The 13,352-nt window shown below is 41.5% G+C and overlaps 1 long non-coding RNA gene across 1 annotated transcript in view; it reads right to left on the bottom strand.

The window, feature by feature from the left end:
* Positions 1-12,975, bottom strand: part of LOC109613302 (uncharacterized) — a 149,249-nt gene extending 136,274 nt beyond the window's left edge. Inside the window, exon 1 of the long non-coding RNA XR_002194907.2 lies at positions 11,874-12,975. This is a non-coding gene — a long non-coding RNA (uncharacterized LOC109613302). The remainder of the gene's footprint in view (positions 1-11,873) is intronic.
* Positions 12,976-13,352: the final 377 nt, after the last annotated feature.

Raw genomic sequence — 13,352 nt, 5'->3', positions numbered from 1 at the left:
AGACGGCCTTCAGATCGTCTCCCTAGCACTCACATCGTCTATGGAGCAACTCCCAGGCCAGTCCTTCAGCTCGTCTATAGAAACTCCCGGGTCCTTCAGCTCGTCTATAGAGACTCCCTAGCCTTCAGCTTGTCCATAGAGACTGCCTGGCCCTTCAGCTCGTCTATAGAGACTCCCTGGCCTTTAGCACGTCTAAAGAGACTGCCTGGCCCGCCAGCTCGTCTATAGAGACTCCCTGGTCCTTCAGCTCGTCTATGAGAGACTCCCCGACCCTTCAGCTCGTCTATGAGAGACTCACCGACCCTTCAGCTCGTCTATGAGAGACTCACCGACCCTCAGCTCGTCTATGAGAGACTCACCGACCCTTCAGCTCGTCTATGAGAGACTCACCGACCCTTCAGCTCGTCTATGAGAGACTCCCTGACCCTTCAGCTCGACTATGAGAGACTCCCTGACCCTTCAGCTCGTCTATGAGAGACTCCCTGACCCTTCAGCTCGTCTATGAGAGACTCCCTGACCCTTCAGCTCGTCTATGAGAGACTCCCTGACCCTTCAGCTCGTCTATGAGAGACTCCCTGACCCTTCAGCTCGTCTATGAGAGACTCCCTGACCCTTCAGCTCGTCTATGAGAGACTCCCTGACCCTTCAGCTCGTCTATGAGAGACTCCCTGACCCTTCAGCTCGTCTATGAGAGTCTTCCTGACCCTTCAGCTCGTCTATGAGAGACTCCCTGACCCTTCAGCTCGTCTATGAGAGACTCCCTGACCCTTCAGCTCGTCTATGAGAGACTCCCTGACCCTTCAGCTCGTCTATGAGAGACTCCCTGACCCTTCAGCTCGTCTATGAGAGGCTCCCTGACCTTTCTATAGAGACTTGCTGCACCGTTAGCTCGTCTATAGAGACTAGCTGCACCGTCAGATCGTCTATAGAGACTAGCTGCACCGTCAGCTCGTCTATAGAGACTAGCTGCACCGTCAGCTCGTCTATAGAGACTAGCTGCACCGTCAGCTCGTCTATAGAGACTAGCTGCACCGTCAGCTCGTCTATAGAGACTAGCTGCACCGTCAGCTCGTCTATAGAGACTAGCTGCACCGTCAGCTCGTCTATAGAGACTAGCTGCACCGTCAGCTCGTCTATAGAGACTAGCTGCACCGTCAGATCGTCTACAGAGACTAGCTGCACCTTCAGTTCGTCTACAGAGACTCCCTGGCCCGTCAGCTCGTCTACAGAGACTCCCTGAACATCAGTACGTCTATAGAGACTCCCTGGCCCTGCAGCTCGACTATAGAGACTGCCTGGCCTTCAGCTCGTCTATAGAGACTCCCTGGCCCATCAGTTCGTCTATAGAGACTCCCTGGCCCATCAGCTCGTCTATAGAGACTCCCTGGCCCATCAGTTCGTCTATAGAGACTCCCTGGCCCATCAGCTCGTCTATAGAGACTCCCTGGCCCATCAGTTCGTCTATAGAGACTCCCTGGCCCATCAGCTCGTCTATAGAGACTACCTGGCCCGTCAGCTCGTCTATAGAGACTCGCTGTTTCCATATAAAGACTCCTTGCCTTTTTGTCGGGTACAAAGTCTACCCCGTTAACTATACTTGTTCCAGCTAATCTCTCCTTCGTTCCTCCACAAGATTGCCAATTCATACGTAATAAAACCATGCTTCCTGTTTATTGAACTTAGCAAATCCCCGTTTTGTTTTCCCAAACAAAAAAATTCCATCGAAAATTCCGAGGAAGAGAATGTGTCCCAAATTCTCAAAAAAACTAAACATCATCTTCCACAGAAAAAGAGATAAACCTTCTAAATAATCTCTCAAAAAGGCCACTTTATATTAACCCAAAATCAAACATTTCTTAAGTAGGGTACCCTAGATGGGACGAAACCGAAGAAGGACAACAACAAAGAGTAGAAAACAAAAGCAACAACAAATCTCTCGAGTGAATGGAAAGTTAAAATGTTAAGGGCAAATCTGTCAATCCGCAATGGATGGCAGTAACAAAAGCTGGCCTTTTTCACATTCTAACACACACACTGATACAAATACATACATATACACAACAAAAGTATCCTCACAAACTGGCTTGTGTTAGTAAACCCATACAATGAAACCATTCACACACACACATACTGAGAAAGGAAACACTGATTCCATTTGGATTTCGCGTTAGAATTTCGTTCTTTCATACACATACACACACTTACTCACACATACATATGACCGGGCCATAGCTGTACGATCCCGGTACAGAAAATGCCAGTTTGTTGTGTTGATAAGGTCAATACGAAAAACTGCCAGTGGCTTGATATATGAGTTGATTGTATAGCCAGTCAGCCAGTCAGTCAGTCACAAATACAATCATATAAATGTCTATATTCGAAAAAGAGAGAAGAGAAAACAAACAAATACATCGACACCAACGAAAAAAAAACCAACATTTATTTTACACATGTACTTACTGACCGCCATAAATAACATGAGCTTTTTTCTGCTCATCTTTAATGTTCATTTGTTCCACTCTTTGTTTGTATTAGTGATTCACACACAAACACACTCGCACACATCCTGGCCATATAAATATCTCCTGAATTTCATAGAATTAAATGCCTCGCTGAGTCCCTGGAACATCATTGCCATGCCATGCGACCACCGGCCGTAAATATTTCGGTTTGAAATTCCAAACAATGAAACCAAAGTTTTTGGTGATGTGGATGGATGACTCTACTACAGTCGAGAAACTGCAATGGCAGGACAGAACTAACTGACATTGTGGAATGAACCTGAATGGTTGTTTGAATTTGCTTTTACAAATATTATGAATGCTAAAATTGCTCGGGTGCATGAATGGCGAACAGTGGGGGAATTATTTTAAACGGAGATTACATTGAAACACACGTTCACGAAGAAAAACGTAGTCAGCAAGAGTGAGCTGGAGGGAGTCTTTCTCCTCAGGCACGGAGGTAGTATTCTAGACGAGCACGCAGAAAGTCTTTCTTAATGAGGTCGGAGGATGTCATTCAAGACGAGCTGGTGGGACTATTCCTAAACGAGCTCAGAGATAGGCTCATTAAAAATGTTTGGAGAAAGACGAGCCGTAAGGAGTATTTTCGACGAGCTGAAGACAGTCCTTGTATACGAGTTGAAGGTAGTCCTTTATAGGCGATCTCAGAGGCGGTCTTTTATGGACGAGCTTGGAAGTCGTCGACGATCCTGGAGATCATCTTTTATAGACGAACGGGAGGTCGTCTTATATAGACAAATTGGAGGTCGTCTTTTATAGAGGGGAGGTCTGGAGGTCGTCTTCTACAGACGAACTGGAGGTCGTCTTTTAAAAATGAACTGGAGATTTGGAGGTCGTCTTTTATAGACGAACTGGAGATCTGGAGGTCGTCTTTTATAGACGAACTGGAGATCTGGAGGTCGTCTTATGGACGGTTATAGACGTCTTATGGACGGTTATAGACAAGATGAACCTTGTCGGATGTAGACTAGATGGAGTCGTCGGTTATGCACGAGCTAGAGCTTGTCGGTTATGGTCTGGTCCATAGAGACTCCTAGCCTCGTCTATGGACGAGCTGAAGGCCAGGGAGTCCCCATAGACAGGCTGAAGACCAGGGAGTCTCATAGACGAGCTGAGGGTCACGGAATCTCAATGGACCAGCTGAAGGCCAGGAAGTCTCTATTGACGAGCTGAGGCCAGGGAGTCTACATAGACGAGCTGAAGGCTTCAACTCGTCTATAGAGACGTCCTGGGCTTCAGCTCGTCTATAGAGACGTCCTGGGCTTCAGCTCGTCTATAGAGACGTCCTGGGCTTCAGCTCGTCTCTAGAGACGTCCTGGGCTTCAGCTCGTCTCTAGAGACTCCCTGGCCTGCCAGCTCGTCTATAGAGATTCCCTGGCCCGCCAGCTCGTCTATAGAGACTCCCTGGCCCGCCAGCTCGTCTATAGAGACTCCCTGGCCCGCCAGCTCGTCTATAGAGACTCCCTGGCCCGCCAGCTCGTCTATAGAGACTCCCTGGCCCGCCAGCTCGTCTATAGAGACTCCCTGGCCCGCCAGCTCGTCTATAGAGACTCCCTGGCCCGCCAGCTCGTCTATAGAGACTCCCTGGCCCGCCAGCTCGTCTATAGAGACTCCCTGGCCCGCCAGCTCGTCTATAGAGACTCCCTGGCCCGCCAGCTCGTCTATAGAGACTCCCTGGCCCGCCAGCTCGTCTATAGAGACTCCCTGGCCCGCCAGCTCGTCTATAGAGACTCCCTGGCCCGCCAGCTCGTCTATAGAGACTCCCTGGCCCGCCAGCTCGTCTATAGAGGACTCCCTGGCCCGCCAGCTCGTCTATAGAGACTCCCTGGCCCGCCAGCTCGTCTATAGAGACTCCCTGGCCCGCCAGCTCGTCTATAGAGACTCCCTGGCCCGCCAGCTCGTCTATAGAGACTCCCTGGCCCGCCAGCTCGTCTATAGAGACTCCCTGGCCCGCCAGCTCGTCTATAGAGACTCCCTGGCCCGCCAGCTCGTCTATAGAGACTCCCTGGCCCGTCAGCTCGTCTATAGAGACTCCCTGGCCCGTCAGCTCGTCTAGAGAGACTCCCTGGCCCGCCAGCTCGTCTAGAGAGACTCCCTGGCCCGCCAGCTCGTCTAGAGAGACTCCCTGGCCCGCCAGCTCGTCTAGAGAGACTCCCTGGCCCGCCAGCTCGTCTAGAGAGACTCCCTGGCCCGCCAGCTCGTCTAGAGAGACTCCCTGGCCCGCCAGCTCGTCTAGAGAGACTCCCTGGCCCGCCAGCTCGTCTAGAGAGACTCCCTGGCCCGCCAGCTCGTCTAGAGAGACTCCCTGGCCCGCCAGCTCGTCTAGAGAGACTCCCTGGCCCGCCAGCTCGTCTAGAGAGACTCCCTGGCCCGCCAGCTCGTCTAGAGAGACTCCCTGGCCCGCCAGCTCGTCTAGAGAGACTCCCTGGCCCGCCAGCTCGTCTAGAGAGACTCCCTGGCCCGCCAGCTCGTCTAGAGAGACTCCCTGGCCCGCCAGCTCGTCTAGAGAGACTCCCTGGCCCGCCAGCTCGTCTAGAGAGACTCCCTGGCCCGCCAGCTCGTCTAGAGAGACTCCCTGGCCCGCCAGCTCGTCTAGAGAGACTCCCTGGCCCGCCAGCTCGTCTATGGAGACTCCCTGGCCTTCAGCTGGTCCATACAGACTCTGTGACCCTCAGCCCCTCTATAGAGACTCCCTGGCCTTCGGCTCGTCTATGGAGACTCCCTGGCCCGTCAGCTCGTCTATGGAGACTCCCTGGCCCGTCAGCTCGTCTATGGAGACTCCCTGGCCCGTCAGCTCGTCTATGGAGACTCCAAGGCCCGTCAGCTCGTCTATGGAGACTCCCTGGCCCGTCAGCTCGTCTATAGAGACTCCCTGGCCTTCGGCTCGTCTATGGAGACTCCCTGGCCCGTCAGCTCGTCTATGGAGACTCCATGGCCCGTCAGCTCGTCTATGGAGACTCCCTGGCCCGTCAGCTCGTCTATGGAGACTCCCTGGCCCGTCAGCTCGTCTATGGAGACTCCCTGGCCCGTCAGCTCGTCTATTGAGACTCCCTGGCCCGTCAGCTCGTCTATAGAGACTCCCTGGTTCGTCAGCTCGTCTATAGAGACTCCCTGGTTCGTCAGCTCATCTATAGAGACTCCCTGGTTCGTCAGCTCGTCTATAGAGACTCCCTGGTTCGTCGGCTCGTCCATAGGGAGTCCCTGGCCTCCAGTTCGTCTATAGATACTCACTGGCCTCCACATCGTCTCTAAAGATAGTCTATAAGAGAAATTTTTATTTAATATAGGCACTTCATTATAGCTTGCATATTGAGCCCCCCGTTCGCTAGCCCATAATTCCTTAAATACTGATTTCTAAATTTTCTTTCTATGTTCTCTCTGCGTCAGTTTAGCCACTGTCTGCCGGCATGCTGGCCATTTACATATTTATAACTATTTTTGTTATATTTTCCCATAGGTATATCAATAACTCAGAACAACTCATGCCTGGGCAAATTGTTTTATTTTCATGTTGTTGTTTGTTTTCCCTTATCCTAATAACTTTTTAATTTTTCATATTGTTGCTGCTGTTGTTTTCATTTCGTGTTATGTGTTTTATTGTCCTGAACGAAATGTTTTTCTCTTCGCTTCGGCTTATGTTAAATGCATCATTTGAGTTTTGCGGTTTTCTTTTGAGGTTGCGATTATTATTTAGGTGAGTGTGTGTGTGAGAGAGAATAAAAATAAATAAAACGAAAAAAAAACTACTTAAGTATTTCAACATTATCCTCAAACACATCCTTTCGTCCATGAATGTGTGCGTGTGTGTTTTTCTGTGGCCTTTTGTGTTACTACTGCAGCAGTATTGCATGTCAAATTGAAATCAGTGTTCGGTTGAATTGTGGAGAATGCCAAAGGCAGCAGCAGTAAGAACAGCAGCCAGATGTACTCAAAAAACCGTTAGCATATCCAAAAAGAGGACGACGACATGTCAAACAGTCATTTTAATGCTGCCACATAAAAATCTATGTTTATCGCTGGGCATTAAACATTTGAAACTGATTTGGAATCGCATCGTTGCGTTGAACTTAAAGTGGCTGTGTCGTTAAATGAGGCACTTCTCCTGCTGCTGCTCCTCCTCTTCTTTTTCTTGTGCTACTGCCAGTGATGAAGTCCTGGTGTCCCATTTAAATGGTGTAAAAATAAAATGCTCTTTTCTTTGGGGTGTTGAACCAAAAAAAAAAAAAAAATGACTGAAATGGCTCAACCGGCTATGGCCGAACAGTCCTTGTGGCCTTGTCTTTTTAAAAGAAGAAGATGAGCAGAGTAGAGTGCTTAAAGAGTTTACTATCTTTGTTTGCTTTGGCATTAAGAAGTGCATGCAATGAAGACATTAAGTCGGTTATCTTGAACGTATGAACGCTTGATTAGGGAATTGAGAAAAAAAAGGAGAGTAAAAGACTGAATTTCCAGTGAGGTTGGGGAAGAAGAGTTTAAGCTTTTGTTTTGTTATAAATATGTCATTATGACGGAGAATACGTATTTGTATTCGGAAAATAAACATGAAAGGGATATTAAACTGCAGTTTGGGCGAGAGAAAAGATATCTCATTTATTTGATATTTATTTCTTGAAAACCTATTTCCTTCCAGATCTCAGGACTAAACCTAAATATATAAACTTTGATACATGTGGAAATATAAGAAATATATACCTCCAATGGTTTGAAATAAATGCTATACAAATTTAATATCTTGATATCTAAGCCTAAGCCTAAGTCAATGTTCGATTATTTAAATATATTTTAACTTCTCTTTTGATTATTCAAATTGTTGACCTTCTATGAAGTAGGTTCAGAAGGAATGGACTAACATTGTCCACTTCGTGTCGGAACGGAAAATAAATATTATATACATATTGCGAAGTGCCAGGTTTGGATTATATTGGTAACCTCCTTTACTTCATATGAGATACATGATAATTTTTAGAAAATGTTAAAATGGTCGACCGAACTATTCCGTTTTCATACTTCAACTAATACAGATAAAAAATATTGATATGGGCAAAATAAGAAGAAAACTGAACTTATGCGAAATCATAAATTTCATATTCATCTCAGGTCTTGGGTTGAGAGATATATTTAGATATAGGAAGTTATAAAGAATAGCTGTTTCTCAAGCTATGACATATACAATTTGCAAAATTTTGACCCTTTGTAGGGTGAGGTAACAGAAGGGGTTCGCAGATTTATATCATCTTCACACCAGTTAGCAAAAATATTTTTTTATGAGTGAAATTTGAAGAGAGTTGGATGCTTATCTCGCTTTCTTTGAGACTTTTGTCTATCAAAAGCTTGAACCCTATGTGGGGGATGTACAAGGAGAAATGGTCCGATCTCTACCATATTTATAACAGATCTTGCGTTGATGGAAATATTGAGATGTACTAAGTCTGAATGGAGTGAGGTATTAATTTCGCGTTTTAAGAGATGCATGGATATTCAAAATTGTGAGCCTTTTGTAGGGGATGTACGAAAAGGAGTGGACCGATATATCCCATCTTCACAACAGATCTTGTGTTAGTAGAAATTATGGGATATGTGAAATATAAAGAGAAACTAATGCTTATTTCGGAATTTATAAACGCTTCGGTTATTAAAAACTTTGAACCTTTGTGGGGGAGATACCAGAAAGAAGGTACCATCTTTATAACAGATCTTGTGTTGATGGAAATACTGAGATGTGCAAAGTCTAAATGGAATCGGATGTCATAAATATTAAAAATTTCGACCTTTTGTGGTGGAGGTACCAGAAGGAGTGGACCGAGATATTCCATCATCAGATCTTGGGTTAATAAAAATATTGGGTTGTGTGAAATTTGAAGACAATCGGACTCTTTTTTCACATTTAATAAGAGAAGTAATTATTCCAAATTTTGACCCTTTGTGGGGGAGGTACCAGAGGGAGTGGACCGAGATATTCCATCTTAACACCAGATCTTGGGTTATTATAAATATTGGGCTGTGTGAAATTTGAAGACAATCGGACTCTTACTTCACATTTTATAAGAGTTGTAATTATTTACAAAATTTTGACCCTTTGTGGAGTGGACCGATATTGTCCATTTTCGCACCTGACCTAGAACTGACGCAAATATTAGAATTTGTAAAGTTGGAGCAACATCAGATTATTCTTTCTTTTTCTGTGCAGGAATTATTTTTTTTGAAAATTTCTATCTTTTGCGGGGGAGGTACCAGAAGGAGTGAACCGATATTGCCCATCTCCGAACTCAATCTAAGTTTGACAAAAAATAAATTGTGATGTACCAAGTTTGGACAAAATCGTATACTCCCTTCGAGAGTTATCGTGCGCACTAGCCAGACAGATGGACGGAAAGACGGACGGACATTTCTAGATCGACTCGAAATGTCCTGAAACGGATTTGGTCCAAAGAGACCTAGTATACAAAACTGTAATTTCGACTAGGCACGTTTTGGCCGTATCAAATGATATATACCTTTTGTCGCCATATGGCTGGGGGTATAAAAATGTAAAAATTATGGCGTTTGACTTTGTTGCAGTTTTTTTATCTCACCCTGTACATTAGATCTTTGATTGATAGAAATATTGAGATACACTTGATTTGAAGAAAATAGCTTATTAACTAATTTATTTTTTTTTTTTTTTTTTTTTTGCTAAAAGAATTATAATTATTCAAAAATTTTACCATTTGTGGGGTGGGGAAGGTACCAGAAGGAAAGGACCAATAAGTTCCATATGCACGCTAGGTCGAAACAAGATGCGAAGTTAAAAGAAGCATCGAATACTTATTTTGCATTTTATCATTTTGATCCTTTGTGGGTGAAGAACTTGATGGAAAAGAGGTGGACCAGATCTTATTTTAATGCAAATATTGGGAATTCTGAAATTTGAAGAGAATCGAATGCTTATTTCGTGTTTTAAGAGAGATAAAAATATTAAAACATTTGACCCGTTGTGGGAACCTGAATTATTGGTACGATATATCCCATCACCGCATCATCTGTCCGTCTGCCGTCTGTTGTAATCACGTTGGAGTCAAAACAAATAAGGATAGGAAGATAAAATGTTAGAAATTTTAGAAGTTCTTTGTAAGCACTTTACGCCCTGGAAAAGAAATGTCAATATAGGTCCACGATATCGTATGGCCCACATACAGCGGTACTCCCCGATATTCGATATTTTGACGATTTTAGGCATATTATTCACCGTGGCTGTTTCAAATTTTGTGTTTAGAATTCGTATTGGAAATAATTGCATATGCAGACTCACGCCTTCGTTTGGCCTCCATATAACCGTACCTCCCAATATTCGGTATTTTGATGGAACTTCAGTCTATGCCAGAAAATTGTCAACGCTGGTCCAGGTCTTTGTATGGGCCTAATATATCAGTACCTCCCTATATTCGGTATTTTGACGATTTTAGGTGCAATATTCACCGAAATTGTTTGAAATTCCGAATTTGAAGTTCCCAATAGGTACAAAAGCCTGTGACATAAAATTGTCTATCCATAGTTCTGGTCTTCGTATAGCCCCGATATAACGGTATCTCCCTATATTTGGCATTTTGACTTGATTTTAGTTACTTTTTTAACGAATTTTTTTTCATACTTCGTATTTGAATTAATATTGTCTATGCAGGCCAACGTCTTCATATAGACACCAATATAACGGCTATATTCGGTATTTTTAAGAATTTAACGGATTTTATTATTGTTATTTATTTTTGGAAATTTTCCAAATTCTTTCCAAATGGTGGAGGGTATTCAAAGATCGGTCTCAGGTATTTAAAGTTCGGCCCGGCATTTAGAAGTTCTGGTCAAAAAATATACACCCAAAATTAACCTTAATATTCCTCACGAACATGATATGCCAAATCCTCCATTGGTACCAAAATTGGTCCATAAATATTTAAAAGAGGAAGGGGTTTGTATAGATGTGATTTTGCAAAATGCCAGGTATTTTATAATTCCATGGGAAAATTTTTGGAAACCTTTTTATACCCTAGAACACTATGTATTGGGGGTAATATAAGTTTGATTGGGCCAAAGATTATATAACACCTCGAAATAGTGGTTTCCCACATAGGAAAGTATATATGGATCTTCCAATCTCGTCGAGCTGAGTCGATCTAGCTATGTATGTCCGTCTGTCCATGTTAATTTGTAATCACTCTACAGGTCGTAATTATGCCCCGATCTTCACTGGAGGTGGAAAATGAACAAAAAAATTTTATGATTTTGCAGTTGCTCTACAGGACGCAATTATAGACCAATCGACGCGGAAGTTAGCATGGGGCTGGAGCTTAGGGCTAGGCAGAAGCCTTTCAATTTTGATGGTCATCGGGTAATATTTAGTGGGTGAAATAGGCCACAACATTTGTGTTAAATAAAAGTCAAATTTGCCATTAAGTTGCGAATATTTTTTATCCCGGCGAAATCACAAATAGACGAACAGGTCAATCCTGACCGTTACGTAGATGCTGATAGTAAATATATCGGTCTGAATTTGGAGATACAGAGGGGCATCTTGCTTTTGGAGATGATTGCAAAATATTTGTGCGTTCATAACCTTAAAACAGAATAAATTTCCTTATCACACAATTGAAGATAATCGACACCCCTAAAAAGAGAGAAAAGGGCAGGGAAGGTTTCTTTCATTTTGGATGACCATTGGATTATATTTAGTTGTAAAATGGACCACAACAACTAACAGTACGAAGGAGTGCGCAAATATTGGGCAAATGTCCTCAATCAAAATACTAAGGGTAATATCTGGACAGTGCTCCATAACATAATTTCAAACTAGAAATCTTCCAAAAGGGTTTTGGACATAAGGGGGCTTTTTACATATTGTAGTGTTGGAGGGTATTACATGGTCGGTCTCGCACGATTAAGCCATTGCTTACTTCTTTTGATTTTAAATTGACATTTCTCATATCACAAATTATTAAAGAACACAATTTCGTACTTAAAATCAACAATTAATTGGATGGTTACATATATATATATATATATATATATATATATATATATATATATATATATATATATATATATATATATATATATATATATATATATATATATATATCAGATATATGTTTATAACACACAATTAATTTGATTATATCATAAAACAATTATTATTTCGATCGAATATGTATGTAATAATAAAATCCAGACATTTGCGTCATAAGCCGGTCGCACAGAGTTTCGTATGAGTGTTGGTATGTGTGTGTACGCAGACAGGTGTGCGTATAAGCAACATTATTTCATCAAAAAAAAAAAAAAAAAAAAAAACAGGAAACGGAAATCGACGTTACGAATATTTACCCAGGTAATTAGAAAACACTGTTACACATATTTTTTTCAAGTTATTACAAAGGAGATATATATTTACTTTTTTTGTTTACTTTAATTAATTACTGTTATTAGGAGCTATTATTCTTTTATGTTTTATGGTAAAATTAATTTATTACTTTTTAACATTTTTTGCACTTAAGATAATGAATAATTTTTACCATTTTACTTTTTTCAAATTACTTAAAATATTTTTTTTTTTTTTATTTTTTACATATTATATTTAGGAATTTTATAAGTAATAATATTATTTTTTCTTATAACAATCACTTAAATATTTTTATTATTTATTTTTATTTTAACACCGGTTTATTTCCATTTTAGTTTCAATTATTTTTTTATTTTTTCTTAAATTAAACACTTTTTTAAAGCACATAATATGTATTTTTTTAAATTTTAGTTATATTTTACAATTATTTATATTTTTTCAATTTTTTTTTATTTGCATATCTTAGCCATTTTTCTAAATTTAGTAAAATTTTCATATATATACACTCTTTGTTAAAGGTAGAAAAAACTCAAAACAACTTCAAATTATTTCTTTCTTTTTTTCTAAACATCCTCTTCTTCTTCTTTTTCTTTTGGATGAATTTTGTAATTGTAATAAACCGTAATTCCCCTTAGCAGTGTGTGTTCCGTCACTAACGTATAAAAATTAACTAAAAGCAAAAAAACTTTACTTTGCCATTGTCGGCCGCATTTGGAGTCTGAGACAACAGCAACAGAGCTCTGTTAACTCAGCACAGCTTAGAACTTTATGTTAGCAACATCATCTCTGGCACAGACATTCGGTGTTAACATCAATGGAAAACTTTTGGCCAACCAAAATCCAAAACAGCCTAAAAGAACTTGCCTAAAGTTAAACCACAAAAAACAAGGATACAAAGCGCAAGTCCTTGTCGCACACCACAACCGGAAACAAAGACAAACTGTGCTACCACTGCATATTATTCGAAACATGAACTTTTGTGGATGTTGTTTTAACAGAGTTCTGCTCTTACTCTGGGAAACTCTCTTACTCTGGGAAACTCTCTTTCACTGAGATACTCTCTTTCTCTTTAGAGAAATGTTAACACATTTTGTGTGAAACAAATTAAAGAGAGTTCGAAAAGCTCCAAATGTAAATTAACATTTTAATGGTCCACCATCAAAAAACACACAAACATAAATAAATATATTTTTGTAACGGAAATAAACTATTAAGATTTATGTATTGCAATTTCCCCAAACAATTAACCGAGGCAGGAAAAGGTCAGTGCATTCGATGCGGTTTTTTGGGTATTTAGAAGCAATTGGATGTAGTTGGTTGTAAAAAACGACTTTTGTTAATAATAAATAACAAAGGCAGAACTATTATTTTCATTGGAAGAAGGGAGATATTTAAAAAAATCTAAATTTTAAAATACAAAATTACAAAAAAACCTATAAAGAAAGTCTTAAAGTCGGGCGAGA

This window comes from Musca domestica, unplaced genomic scaffold (genome assembly GCF_030504385.1).
Source record: "Musca domestica strain aabys unplaced genomic scaffold, Musca_domestica.polishedcontigs.V.1.1 8, whole genome shotgun sequence".
NCBI classification, from domain to species: Eukaryota; Metazoa; Arthropoda; class Insecta; order Diptera; family Muscidae; genus Musca; species Musca domestica.
Note: the sequence above shows the minus strand (reverse complement) of the source record. Positions and strands in the feature narration are given on the sequence as shown.